This window comes from Nicotiana attenuata, unplaced genomic scaffold, assembly GCF_001879085.1.
Source record: "Nicotiana attenuata strain UT unplaced genomic scaffold, NIATTr2, whole genome shotgun sequence".
Taxonomy (NCBI): domain Eukaryota; kingdom Viridiplantae; phylum Streptophyta; class Magnoliopsida; order Solanales; family Solanaceae; genus Nicotiana; species Nicotiana attenuata.
In genome coordinates, this window is record NW_017671250.1 from 101,211 (window position 1) to 115,107 (window position 13,897).

A 13,897-nucleotide genomic window follows, 5' to 3' on the forward strand; every position below is an offset into this window, starting at 1 on the left:
TTACTTAGCGTGGTTTACAAGTTATACTGCCCATATACAAAATACATAAGTACATAACCCACGTTTCCTATCTACGGAGCCTCTAAGGATACAAAAGAGTTTTATAACACTTGCCGGTAACAAGGCTCCGGCTATACCTTACACAAATATCAAAAATAAGACTCCGGGGAGAAAAGCGGCATGAGCCACGCAGGACCCCGAGAGGAAAAGGGCTCACCAATTCAACTGATGGGAAGTGAAGGAGCGCTACTGTCGGTGGACTGGAGTACCTGCTATAGATCCACCTACAATCATAACACGAATGTAGCGCCCCCGGCAAAAGGAACGTCAGTACATTTGAATCGTACTGCTATGTATGAACAAACTTTACCCCAAGTAAACTCAAACAATGCACAAATAACGAACAGTAATAGAATCAACAATCAAATGCACATGAAAGGAACAACCAAAGCCAAACAAGTTTCACAATCTCCCCTTTTCCCCTTTCAACATTATTTCATCACATCAATGATTTCACAACTTTCACATATGTTCATTTCAATAGTGATTTCGATCACTTTTCCACCCTTATTACCTCGGCCACCCTTATCATTACAACCCACACCTTATTACTTCGTGTTGCGGCGCGCAACCCGATCCCACCGAACAATCACATTTCACACAACAACAACAACAACAACAAATCACATTTCACACGACAACAACAACAAATCACAAAGAATTTTCATAACCATCAATACCATTTCCATCATATACAACAGTCCGCATACAATTTAAGTCACAACGATAATTGCCCACGACAAGTCACATATGATATTACCACAGTTTTTTCAATTGCATCAATCACGATTTCTTTCCATCATTTGTTACACAACTTTTACCACATAAACACATTCACACACACACACTTGGTTTGTTGCCATTTACTTACACCATTATATCGGGAGACTTAACCAACAACGTTCAAGGCATATCAATCACAAGAATTCATAAATAGTCCACATAGGTATCACATACCAAATACTCGTAAACCAAACAAGGTGACTTTACAAAGGTCAAAGTTAGCCATACGTACCTGGAATCGAATTTCCCTTTTTACTTCTACTTCGGCTCACCAACAGCCTAGTACCGACAATCTAGTTCACGAGTTAACACATATATCTTAGAATTGAAGTTCACAATTACTACCCGAACTTATTTAGATTATCAACCGCTCCTTTTGCAAGTCTATACTCCTACCCAATTCTTTTTACTAGATTGTAGGTATTAGAGAACATGCATGAATGTTTTCAACTTTTATTTTCAAGAATCAATGGATGAGAATCCCCTTTTGTTTAAATTTGAAAACCAATGAAAAAGGCTGGGTATTTTACCTGCAAGAACGGAGATGAAGACAATTGCTTGAAATTTCCCAGCCCGAGTGACTTTGAAGAATCACTCAAGAACTCTCTCTTCCCTCTCTCTAGTTTGTTCAGAAAATATGTTAAAATGAGGGGTTGGGGTATTTTATTGAAGAAGGGTTCGGGTTTAAAATTTAGAAAAAAAATAGGAGCCCCGAGTCAGGTATGCGATCGCATTTACGATCGCAAAGAAGAAATGCGGCCCGCAGAATGGACCGCAAAAGTGCTCCAAGAATCTGATCCTACTGTCTGGGTTTGCGGCAGAAATGCGGTCCGCATACCCGTTCTGCGGTCGCATAATGCACTGCATAACTGCCCTTTACAAAATTCCAAGATGATTATGCGACGACTATGCGGTCCGCATATCAGTTATGCGATCGCAGAATGGACCGTATTTTGACCTCAAAATTTGACTAACACACTGACTCACTTTGCGATAGAAATGCGGTCTGCATACTTGATTCACGACCGCATTCTGGACCGCATAATAGCACTTTTCTGGAAAACTTTGGTTCTTGATTTTTAAATGCTTAGATCAGTACAAAGGGTCCGAATCCTAACACATACTCGGAACTGGGTACTACGAGCTACTAGGTTTTAAGTACAAATTTTCACGGGGCCTTACATTTGGTCGGTTATGCACACCAGAAAATTTATTTTTCAAGAAATCGACCAACTTCAGTCGGGTTTTTATTTCAGATAAAACAAGTTTAAAATTAATATTCAAAAAATCGACTGAAACCGAATGTTTTTTTGGCTAACTTATTTTTAAAAAAATTCACTGAATTTGGTCGATAATTTTATTTTTAAAATAAAACTGACCCAATTTGATCGGTTCTTTTCGCAAAGAAAATGCGATCAAAGAGTATAATAAAAAATGAAAGTCTTAAACCAAAAGCACCAATGGCCTTGTGGAAAAATAGTATCTTGCCACGATATAAACTACGATTCGATTCCCAAATGGTGCTTTTATAATTGCATAATTTAGAAAAATCAATCGATTTCGGTCGGTAAAAACAAATCAATTTCAATCAGTTTTTCTGTCTATTTTTGTTTCTGTGGTCGAGTATGAAATTCAATTGACCGATCAAAACCGATCCATTTTCAACACCGACCGGTACTTTTTTGACCCACTCGGTTTCGCCGGTTTCTGGTCAGTAATCATTCAAAACCGACTACATTCAATCGAACTTTTTAGTCGAAAAAGAGATGTTTTTAGTAGTGAATTGTAGTTTTTGATCGATTTTGCACAATAAAAAAATATATATTCAAGTTGTATATAAATTATAACTTTTGACCGAATTTGTGTATATTTTATAAAATAAATTTAGTTACTTTCTGTAAATAGAAAAATCTAGCTAAAACCGGGTAAATATACTTAAATTTCATATATATACGAAAAAATCCGTATAAGAACTTCATATAAGCACAATCCAACTGCTAAGCGCAACCCAAGTCCAACCTAAATTTTGTATCACAGCTCCATATTATGATATATTACTATCCTTAATTGGTCACCTTGATAGAAGTGCCTATAGGTCGGAAGCTTTTACCCTTAAATTTAAGCTCATTAACTAGACTCCATAATCAATTCAAATGATCTAGGGAACTTACAAAACCTTCTTGGAAATTACAAAGTATCATTGAAAATATCCAAAGAAAAATTCAATATAGAAACATTCAAGTTAATCACTGCTTAAGAGAAGGCAATGAAGTGGCAGACGATCTTGCCAAATATGCCTCAACCATTATCAAACACAAACTTTTTTTTCAAGAAAAATATCTACCAAGTGAGGCAAGAGGTCCCTTAAGGAAGAACAAACTCCAACTCTCAAATTTTAGGAGAAGAACTAAATAACAGTCAGCATGGTTCTTTGAACCACCTTGAGCTGGTTACCTCTGTACTGGGAAAGACAGAGGCGACCTTATGCTATACTAAACGGGTTACCGGCTGTAATGATCCAATTGATCGTTTTGAGTTTGCACTCATTTCGGTAGTTTGAGGTCATGAGTAGCTTCATATGGTGTATTATGACTTGTGTATGGTCAGTTTTGGTTTTCGAATTGTCCTGAATTGATTTGGAGGAATGATTCTTAAATATGAAGCTTTAATTTGGAAGATTTGACTAAATTTGACTTTTATATATTTAACCTCGGATGGCGATTTTGGACTTGAGCGTATGCCCAGATTTGCATTTGGATGTTTCTAGAAGGTTTCGACACTATTTGGCGAAAGTTGACAATTTAAAGGTTTGGAAAGTTCATAGGTTTAACCGGGAGTTGACTTTGATATTATAGATATTGGATTGTTATTCCTGGAGTTGGAATAGGTTCATTATGTCATTTAGAACTTCTATGCAAAATTTGGGTTCATTCCGGATTGGTTAGACTTTGAATAAGACGCTTGGTTCGAAGTTTTAAGTTTATGAACTTAAGAGAATAATCTTGACCGACGATTAAGGGTTTTGATGTTATTATGTGTAATTTGAGGCCTCGAGTAGGTCTTTGTTATGTTTTGGGACTTGCTGGTATATTCGGACGGGGTTCCAAGGGGCTCGAGTGAATTTCGGGGAGATTTCAGATCATTTCAAAAGATGATTTCATAGCTGATTGTTGATGCCTCAGTTGTTCTTCACGATCGCAAAGATGTAGCCGCGATCGCTTCGTGACTGCATAATCGTGTTCGCATAGGTTGTGGGGACTTGAGCATCGCGTTCTCACTGTGGGTTCGAGTTCGCATATAAGAGCTGGGAGCTGGAGGTATTGTCTTTGCGTTCGCGTGATCTATGTCGCATTTGTAAAGGTTTAATTCAGCTGTGCATTGCATTCGCGAGGACTGTGCTACGAACGCGAAGGGTAATTCTGTGGTCGGCTAAGTTTGTGCTTCGCGAACGCGAGGTTTATTCTGCATTCACGAAGGGTTTACCTGGAGCGGATCTAGAAGTACTCTATTTGGACTTTGAGTTATTTTATCACATTTTGAGTTGGGGAGCTCAGATTTGGTTGATTTTGGAGAGAATTATCAACACATGGATTGGGGTACGTATTTTTGACTCGGACTGGATTATATTACATGATTCCATCTTTGATTTTGGCATTTAATTTGATAAATCTAAAAGAGAATTGGGGTTTTTTATCTAAACTTTCCTAAAGTAAATAATTAGGTTTTGAACATTGATTCAGAGTTGGATTTGAGTAAAATTAATATGGTTGGACTCATATTCAAATGGGTTCTCAGAATTTGTAAGTTTTGTCGGGTTCCGAGGTGCGAGCCTAGGTTGACTTTTCTATTGACTTTGAGTATTGATTAAACATTCGACCTTTTGTTGTTTGGGTTTGTTTCCTATGGCACTATGTGATGTTTTTTATTTGCTTTAGGCTATTTTTGAGTCGTTAGGAGGTTGACTCTCGTGGGATGGAATTTCTAGAGTATTGTTTGGCTTGCTTAGTATTTGATTTGGCTTGTTCGAGGTAAGTAACATATCTAAACTTGGATTTGAGGGTAATTATCCCTGGGAACTATGTTATTTGTGATGTGTTAGGATGACGCACATTCTAGGTGACACACGTGTCTGTGTATACCAAAGTATTCATGATCCGAGTGGACTCTAGACTATTATCGGACTTGTTTTGCTATCATGCCTTATAATATCCGTATTTTCCCTTCTTATTTGATTATATGATCTATGATTCATGTTAGAAATCATTTCTAGGCTATGTGATTAATTTGTTGAGACATAATGGAGCTATTTCTATTGTTTTGAGCTATCTATCTTAACGATAGTTATACACTCAGTCATGATTTTCATTTACATATCATATCTTAGTCTTTGTGCATTATTCATTGTTACATCACATGTTGTTCTGGTCTTCTATATGTGATGTTGTTGGGGCTGAGTGATATGAGATTGTGAGTCCTTGATACTTGAGAAGTTGATGACTGAGGTGGGTCTTAGATCCGTATTGAGAGTGATATTTGGATCGGATTGCACACCGCAACAGGACATAATGGCTTTATTGTTATTTGAATCGGGTTGCATGCTGCAACATGCCATATTGGCTTTTGATTAGTGCTTGGGCAGGATCCGCCCCTTCAGAATCTGACATGCCAGTAGTGAGCGCATGCACAGTGATATATGCACGTGCTTTGGTGAGGGGCATTAATGTCAGGCACCCATACAGTGCTGTGTAATTGCATGTGTGATGGAGTGAGGCATTTGAGCTAGGCACCTTGAGTATGCTGAGAGTGAGTGTACTTGATGATATCGCGGTAAAATCATTAACTTGACATGCATATTTGACATGTAGGCATAGACATGTACTTTTCTCATGCTAGACGATAATATGACATTTGATGATCTGACATGTATATTTGACATGTAGCCCATAAAGATGTACTTTTCTCATGCTAGACGGTAATATGACATTTGATGACTTGACATGCATATTGACATGTAGGCATAGAGACGTGTTTTCCTCATGCTAACTGGTAACAAAAATTCTTATCTGATGTTGGAGAAATTTGAATAACACTATTCCTTTGGATAAATTCGCGTTTAGTTGATTTTCACTGGTAAATTTGGACTTTGATTGTTATACTTGAAAAATATATCTACTTTTTTTTTTATAAATGTGAATGAGTTGAGCATAATATCTCTAAAGTTATGTACTTTTACTGTCTTCATGATATTGTTATGAATTGTAATTGGCTATGGTGTTGGACTCTGACCATCTTCTGAGCTCGTCACTTCTTTCAACATGAGGTTAGGTTTGTTACTTATTGAGTACATGAGGTCGGTTGTACTCATACTATGCTTCTGCACCTTGCATGCAAATCTTTGAGCTGATGTTGATGCGTATGGTTAGAGATGGGATTGAAAATGTACATGCCTTTCTAATATAGCTACCATTTGTCCTTGGTAGTTTTAGATTTAAAATCTGTTATGTACATTCCAAACAAATATTGTATTTATTCCATACCAATTTTGTAAAATCTAAGTCATAGTGGCTCATGACTTGTACTACCATTCCTTGGAATTTTACTTAGAAGTTCAGTTAGTTTATTCATTGACTCTTAATATTCTTATTCGGGTTGTGTTGAATGTAATTTGGCTTAACTAGAAGGTTGGGTTAGGTGCCATTACGACTAGATGAATTTTGGGTCGTGACAAGTTGTTATCAGAGCCCAGGTTCATAGGTTCTACGAGTCATGAGAAAGTGTTTAGTAGAGTCTGGCAGATCGATATGATGACGTCCATACCTATCTTCGAGAGGCTACAGGGCATGTAGGAAAATTTTCCATCTTTCTTTCGTTACCTTGCGACATTGATTCAGCTTGAATCGTATCTCTTTGACTCATTCCAGCCACGCGTACGTTATGCTGAGCACTCGGTATCAGTCGTGCATTGACGACTTGTGATGTCATGGATGAGGTGCGAGATGTATTCTCAGCATTGTGGAGGTAGGCTCGCTTGGAGGACTTGAGGCCGGGATCAAAACGCAGCTTGATCTTGGTCATTTCAGTTGTGTGAGTATGTACTTTTGGACTTATATGTCTGCTAGTGTCCCAAGGAGTGGGATTGATGCTTAGTGAGTGGTTGGATAGCTATGTGATAAGTATGATATGACTGCGGGATGTGTTCAGATGGCTTGGATGTGACGAGAGGAGTTTTCTTGGGATGTGAAAAGCATTATTGGGTGCTTGATTTTTAACTTGATGTGTTGTATAGTCTTGAGTTATGAGTGTCTAGAGGGATCTTTCATGTTGTTCATGTGTGGGATGAAGTAGACTCTTATGTCTTGCTGACGAGTTTAGACTCGGGAAGATTAAGTGATCGCATAATGATTGTGACCATAGTAGGGCGTAGAGGGATGCCAATTGAGGCTAAGCAGGTGGGTTGTCTCTTGTGGAATGTTCAGAGGTTGTATGATCCCTATGATGTCTTTGTGAAGAGTTTCTGTTCTACCAACGGGGTGTGTATGTGCTGTAATTTGTGTTTGGATCGCTTGAAGGAGTTTGCACGACTGTCACGAGGATGAATGTGAGTTTAGAAATGATTTGAGGTGCCTTATGATTTGTGCTACATGAGCTTACGAAGGATTTAGTTGAATTGCAATGCGGAATTATGGCAGTTATGGATTAAGGGTATTGTGGGTTCTCGGATGTTGTGTTCTATGGATTTGACCCAAGAGGGGGAGTCGACTATCGACAATCAGTTTGCATGGTTATGTGTTGTATTGGTTTCGGTCTGAGGCATATTTGAGGATCAGCTATAACTTGCAGAGGTTGGTCTTGAGGATGACTTGAGCAGGGAAATTTTTGGATGCATGATGCATCACACTTTATGGATATATGAAAACTGAAATAATATAGGTTTGTCATTCGCGATGGATGTAATGTGGGAGTCACTCGGTTGCGTTAAGGTAGGGTTACTTCTTTGGGTATTGGTGTGCTAAGGGAGCACAGATCGTTCGGCTCGTTTGGCCGGTGCATTTGAGATTAGAAGAGGGTGGATGACTCTCGAGAAGTTTCAAATGAGTTCAAGATTCATATGTGGTATTTGAGGAATTTTCAGATTTGTAAAAGCTTAAGATCTGAGGTTTACAATGGATGGTGTCGGGACTTGTGGTATTTCTATATCATTATAGGCTCTACATTTCAGCATCAGAGAGGTTACAGAAACAACTTCAGATTCGCGGAAGGTCGCTTCAGAGTAGGCATTTCGCTTGCGGTACTATTGGGGGATTAAGAGGGAATACAGTGGCTTATGGGCTTTAAGACACCGTGGTTTCATGCTAGGATCTCTTGTGGTGAGCTTTGGGTAAGGATCGTGGTGTACTGGCAAGGAGGAGTGTTAGCTAGAAGGCAATTCAGGAGGACCTCAGAGAAATAAGACAACTTGGTGGTAGGTTGGATTAGCATGGTAATGGATATGATCGGTTCTTTTGGTTCTTATGATGTGGTATGACTTTACCGGTATTTTGTGGCAATACTCTTGAGTTTGGTGACCTGCGTGACTTGGTTGAGTTAGAGGGATTGGGAATAATGGTTTGGTCTTGTGCTAATAGGTTTCGAAGAGTTCTCAGTGATTTCTACCACTGCTTTAGACAGATGTCTTCTACCGGCATGAGAAGTATGTTACGTGTTGTGATTTTCTCTTGGATGGGAGTCAAGTGGAAGGTTTCTAATTGACAAAATGTGTATCCTGTTTGTGATTCGCGGTCGATAATGGGGTTCTCATTTTTTCTATGATGGCATGATAGATGTAGTACGACGTGTGGGATTGATATTTGTATGTACAAGTTTGTTTTTCGATTTTAAAGGGAAGGTCATGAGTTCTAGACAGCATGGATAGATTCTGAGGGCTAGAAGAGTGCTGGCACTATCTAGTATCACCTAAGAAGGGTGCGCATTTCAGAAGTCACACTGTGTTTTGACTTGTGGATGCTTTAATGGTATTACGGTAACCTTTCGGTTGACCAACTACTGATGTTCAGATTTTGCTATGTGGCACAGAAGAATTATGGAAGTATTTCTCGTAAGAGGATTGTGCGTGAGAGATCTGTCAGTCATTTGGTGGTCGAGTCAGGATCGAATATGGAGATTTTTGTGTTCTTGTGATTTGGAGACTAGGAGTCTTAGAGGGGACTATTCCTTGTTTGCGGACTATGAAGATATGGCCAGAGTTAAACGGTTGTTGGTATGTATTATGGATAGGTTTCAGTGGATCATTGCGAAGGTTATCAACTCATTTCGGGAGGATCAAAATCGATTTGGAGGCTACTAGTAGGCCTAATGAGAATGTGTATTCTACATCGGGTCGGATTTATTTACTCAGCACAACCATTGTTGAGGGGACTATCATCGGCTAGAGTTGATCCTATTTGTGTTCTGATATGTTCCATGTGTTACAATTCTATGCTATGATGGATTGTGAGACTGTTGACTATATACACATGATGCAGTTCTGTTTGGGCCTTATGACGAAATTCGAGTGGGATGGCTCTTCGTATGTTGAATGGTTGATTGTGCCTTGGTTATGGTCTTCCTATTGGTGGTATATTGTGCTATCCGTTTCTCCGTGGTTATGATCAATCACTTCTCGTAGTTGTCGTTTTTATGCATATGGTTGGTTGTGAGCGTCATGGCTCGAGGTATTCCATGTGGCTAGCGTTTGGAGTGGTTCACGCATCGTGACGATGTTATGCTGAGATATGATCCTTTATGCTTATTTTGTGTGTTTGTTTCTCCTTTGTGTGATGGGCTCATAGCATTACGCTTCGTGGTGGTATTTGTTGAACTTGCGGATTCTCTCATTTGATTCTCTTCCCATTATTGGTACATTCGAGTTGTGACTTCTTGGTGCACGGATATCACGGTATGTGGCTCGAGGTGGTGCATGTGTGGAGTATTGGTCGAGCAACTTGTACTGGATGAGATGAGGTTATTGAATCTGGAATGAGTGCTATTGGATTTAACTAAGGCGTGTTTGAAAGAATAACGTCTCTAGTCAGCTTAAAATTTGGTTATGGTTCTTATCAGGAGAAAGAGCTCCACAACAGGTTGATCTGATGAGAGGTTATGAGTATCTGCGTGTTTCTTTCATCATTGGAGTGTACGAAGGTTTAGAATAAGGTTTTCATAGATATGGGGTTTGTTACCGGTACCGGGTTGGTTATTGGACAACTATTGTGGTCAGAAGTTATTGCTATCAGTACCTGAGTTTTGCGGTATATCATATGATTATAACTTAGGTTATGGATATGACTTGATACAGCTTGTTCAGACTTATACAGTGTATAGATGCGAGAATCGGGTCTCATGGTGAATTCTAGATGTTAGAGATTGGGTTCTAAGGTTTGTGGACTAAGGTTGAAGTGAAGATCTTCAGTTCAATTGTGTTATCAAGCTTATATGGAATGGAGCGACGTGGGATTTCCCATGAGTATGTGCATGGTAAGTTTATACAATGATTGATGGCTTTGGAATGACTTTTGGCACGTTCGAGGACGAACGTATGTTTAAGTGGGGGAGAATGTAACGACCCGACCGATAGTTTTGAGCATTTGCACTCAGTTCGGTAGTTTGAGGTCATGAGTAGCTTCATATGGTGTATTATGACTTGCGTGTATGGTCGGTTTTGGTCCTCGAGTTGTTCGAAATTGATTTGGAGGAATGATTCTCAAATAGGAAGCTTTAAGTTGGAAGATTTGACTAAGTTTGACTTTTGTGTATTTGACCTCGGATAGTTTTTATGGTTCCGTTAGTTCTGGATGGTGATTTTGGACTTGGGAGTATGCCCGTATTTGCATTTGGATGTTTCTAGAAGGTTTCGACACTATTTGGCAAAAGTTGGCAATTTGAAGGTTTGAAAAGTTCATAGGTTTGACCGAGAGTTGATTTTGATGTTATAGAATTCGGATTGTTGTTCCGGGAGTTGGAATACATTTTTATGGCATTTGGAACTTGTATGAAAAATTTGGGTCCATTCTGGATTGGCTAAACTTGAATCGGACGCTTGGTTCGAAGTTTATGAACTTAAGAGAATGATCGTGATCGACGATTAGTGGTTTTGATGTTATTACGCGTGATTTGAGGCCTCGAGTAGGCCCGTATTATGTAGGCATGATTTGACATATATATTTTACATGTAGGCATAAAGTTGTACTTCCTCATGCTAGACGGTACTATGACATTTGATGGCTTGACATGCATATTGACCTGTAGGCATAGAGACAGAGACGTGTTTTCTTCATGCTAACTGGTAACAAATATTCTTATCTGATGTTGCGGAAATTGGAATAACACAGTTCCTTTGGAAAAATTCACATTTAGTTGATTTTCAGTGGTAAATTTAGACTTTGACTGTTATACTTGAAAAGCATGTCTATCTTCCCGTAACTGTGAATGAGCTGAGCATAATATCTCTTATGTTATGTATTTTCACTGTCTTTATTATATTGTTATAAATAGTTATTAGGTATGGTGTTGGAGACTAACCATCTTCCGAACTCGTTACTGCTTTCAACTTGAGGTTAGGTTTGTTACTTATTGAGTATATTGGAATGGTTGTACTCATACTACACTTCTGCACATTGCAGACCTTGGAGCTGATGTTGTTGCGGCGAGAGCTGGCATTGAGATGTACCTGCCTTCCGGGTATGGCTACCACTTGTCCTTAGCAGTTTTAGATTTGTAATTTATTATGTACATATCAAGTCTTAGTGACTTATGACTTGTATTACCATTCCTTGGGATTTTGCATAAAAGTTCACTTATTTTATTCATTGACTATTTCTATTCATATTCGAGTTGTGTTGAATGTCATTTGGCTTACCTAGCGGGTTGGGTTAGGTGCCATCACAACTAGATCAATTTTGGGTCGTGACATCGGCACCGTAAATTTCGACAAAAACTCCATGTATAGATGTATATGCCTTTAAAAATAGCGATATATTAGTAGTAGGCATCCTATATACAAAGTAAATTTTGATTGAATCCAAAAGTGTACATCGACCTTCAAATTCGAGGTCCGTCTCTAGGGAATAAGGACCCTAGTTTGCTGATTCTCTGTCGCACTATGTTTCTTTGTTTCCCAGTTGTAAAGGTCTATGACCATCAGGAATAATAGGATTTTTGTTTTTGGTTGAGTATTCCCTGTACTATCCATTGTATGTTCCCTCGGAGATAAGGTTTATGTCCCTCAATATTTTCTTTGTTCTTTAATACTCCCTCCGGTCCACAATAACTATTTTCGTCTAAAATTTAATATTTCTTTAATAGGTATGTCCAAAGCAAATTGATCACTTATTATAGACCGAAGGGAGTAATACACAAGGTAGGGGTTTAGAACAATTCCCCCACCACCACGAGAGGTAAAAGCCTGAATGGATAGATTTATTAAAAAAAAGTCTTTTAAGGTCTCGTGTTGAGTGCTGATTTACTTCTTGGGGCTGATAGTTTGAATTGCTCTCTAGAATGTGATTTGCTTTTCATGATAACTTGAGCTCTTTTTTGTTACCGTGTTTGTACTAGTGGTTAAGACATGCAAATTTGATATTTGATTTTGTTGTTGTTGATCACGTTCAACTATGCCTTATAAAAGGATACGCGGACGTTGCAAATATAACCTGAGTATTTAAGCCCAGAGTCGAATCCACAGAGAATTAACATATCAATTACTTTTGTTGGACTTACTAAATTATTTATAATCAACTTCCCCAAACGTTGTAAACAATAGTTGATGGTATTTCTAATAACTAAGACTGACAGTAAATAAACAGCTGTAAACTAAATATGCTTGGGTTGTAAACAATAATGAGAAGGTTCTAAGGTAGTGATTTCCCCTATTGATGGAATCCCTTCCGGTTATGTTTCATATAGATTCACCAAACCATCTCTATCAATCATGAGCACTCTTTTTACCGTAAATCTCTCCCGAGTAATCGCGATAATTTACTAGACGCACTCTCCCGAGATACGCTAGCTGACTTTGTTTATTACAGCTCACTTTAGATTGCACCCAAGGCTTCGTTATCCCTAATCCCGCCTTTAAACTCGCAGTTATAGATCCCTCTTATACTTTGGGAGTGGTGTTGTTCAACAATTACCTAAATATGCACTCTCTTCCGAGTTATCACACTAAATAGGCACAGCTAATTGAGGATCTTGTCAATTAACTACAACAAACACGTAGTTGAGCAAATAGAGATTAGCTGGCAAACTATATTAACATAATCAAGAAGTTCATCCTTCAATAGGTTCCATCAAAACCTTAGACTATAGTATTTAGCTACTCATAAAAATAACAAAAATTACAAAAGAATTCATATTCAAAGGTAAAAGAACAAAGAAGAAGATTAAAGATTGATGCCCAATGATCCTCCTTGCCTCTTGCCCTTCCTTATGATGTTTTTCACTTCCAAAAATCATTCTCCTTCTTTCTTGGCCGGCTTTCTTTGTTTAATATAGGGTTTAGGGCTTAAATTCCGTGTTTTGCACTTTGGTCCCTGAATTTTACGCGTCCTGCCGCGGTTACGCCAGGACCGCGGCCAGAGTGGCCTTCAGAATCTGCAGCAGTGTTCTGCCGCGGTCCTACCGCGGTTACGCCCTGTTCTGTTTGGAATTTAGAAAAACGTAAAACATGAAAGTTGTAGCTCTTTGAGTTAGCTTTCCAACCATATATTGTGGAGTCCAAATGGAGTTCTGAGAAAAACGTTATGTCTATTTTACTAGACAGTGCGCAACATGCCTCCTCGAGTCTTCGTTCGTACTTAATTATCAAATTTGACCCCCTAATACGATCCCGGCTTAATTCCTTGGGCTTTTACTCAGACTTCAAAGCTCCAAATTACTTGAATTCATTCTATAACATATATATATCTCGAAATCACTCCTACAAGGCATAAAACACACCGTTAGTGCAAAACACTAGCGATTAAAGCGCAAACTCAACTAAAGTGCAGTAAATTAGAGTGTAATAAGCGACTAAAATATG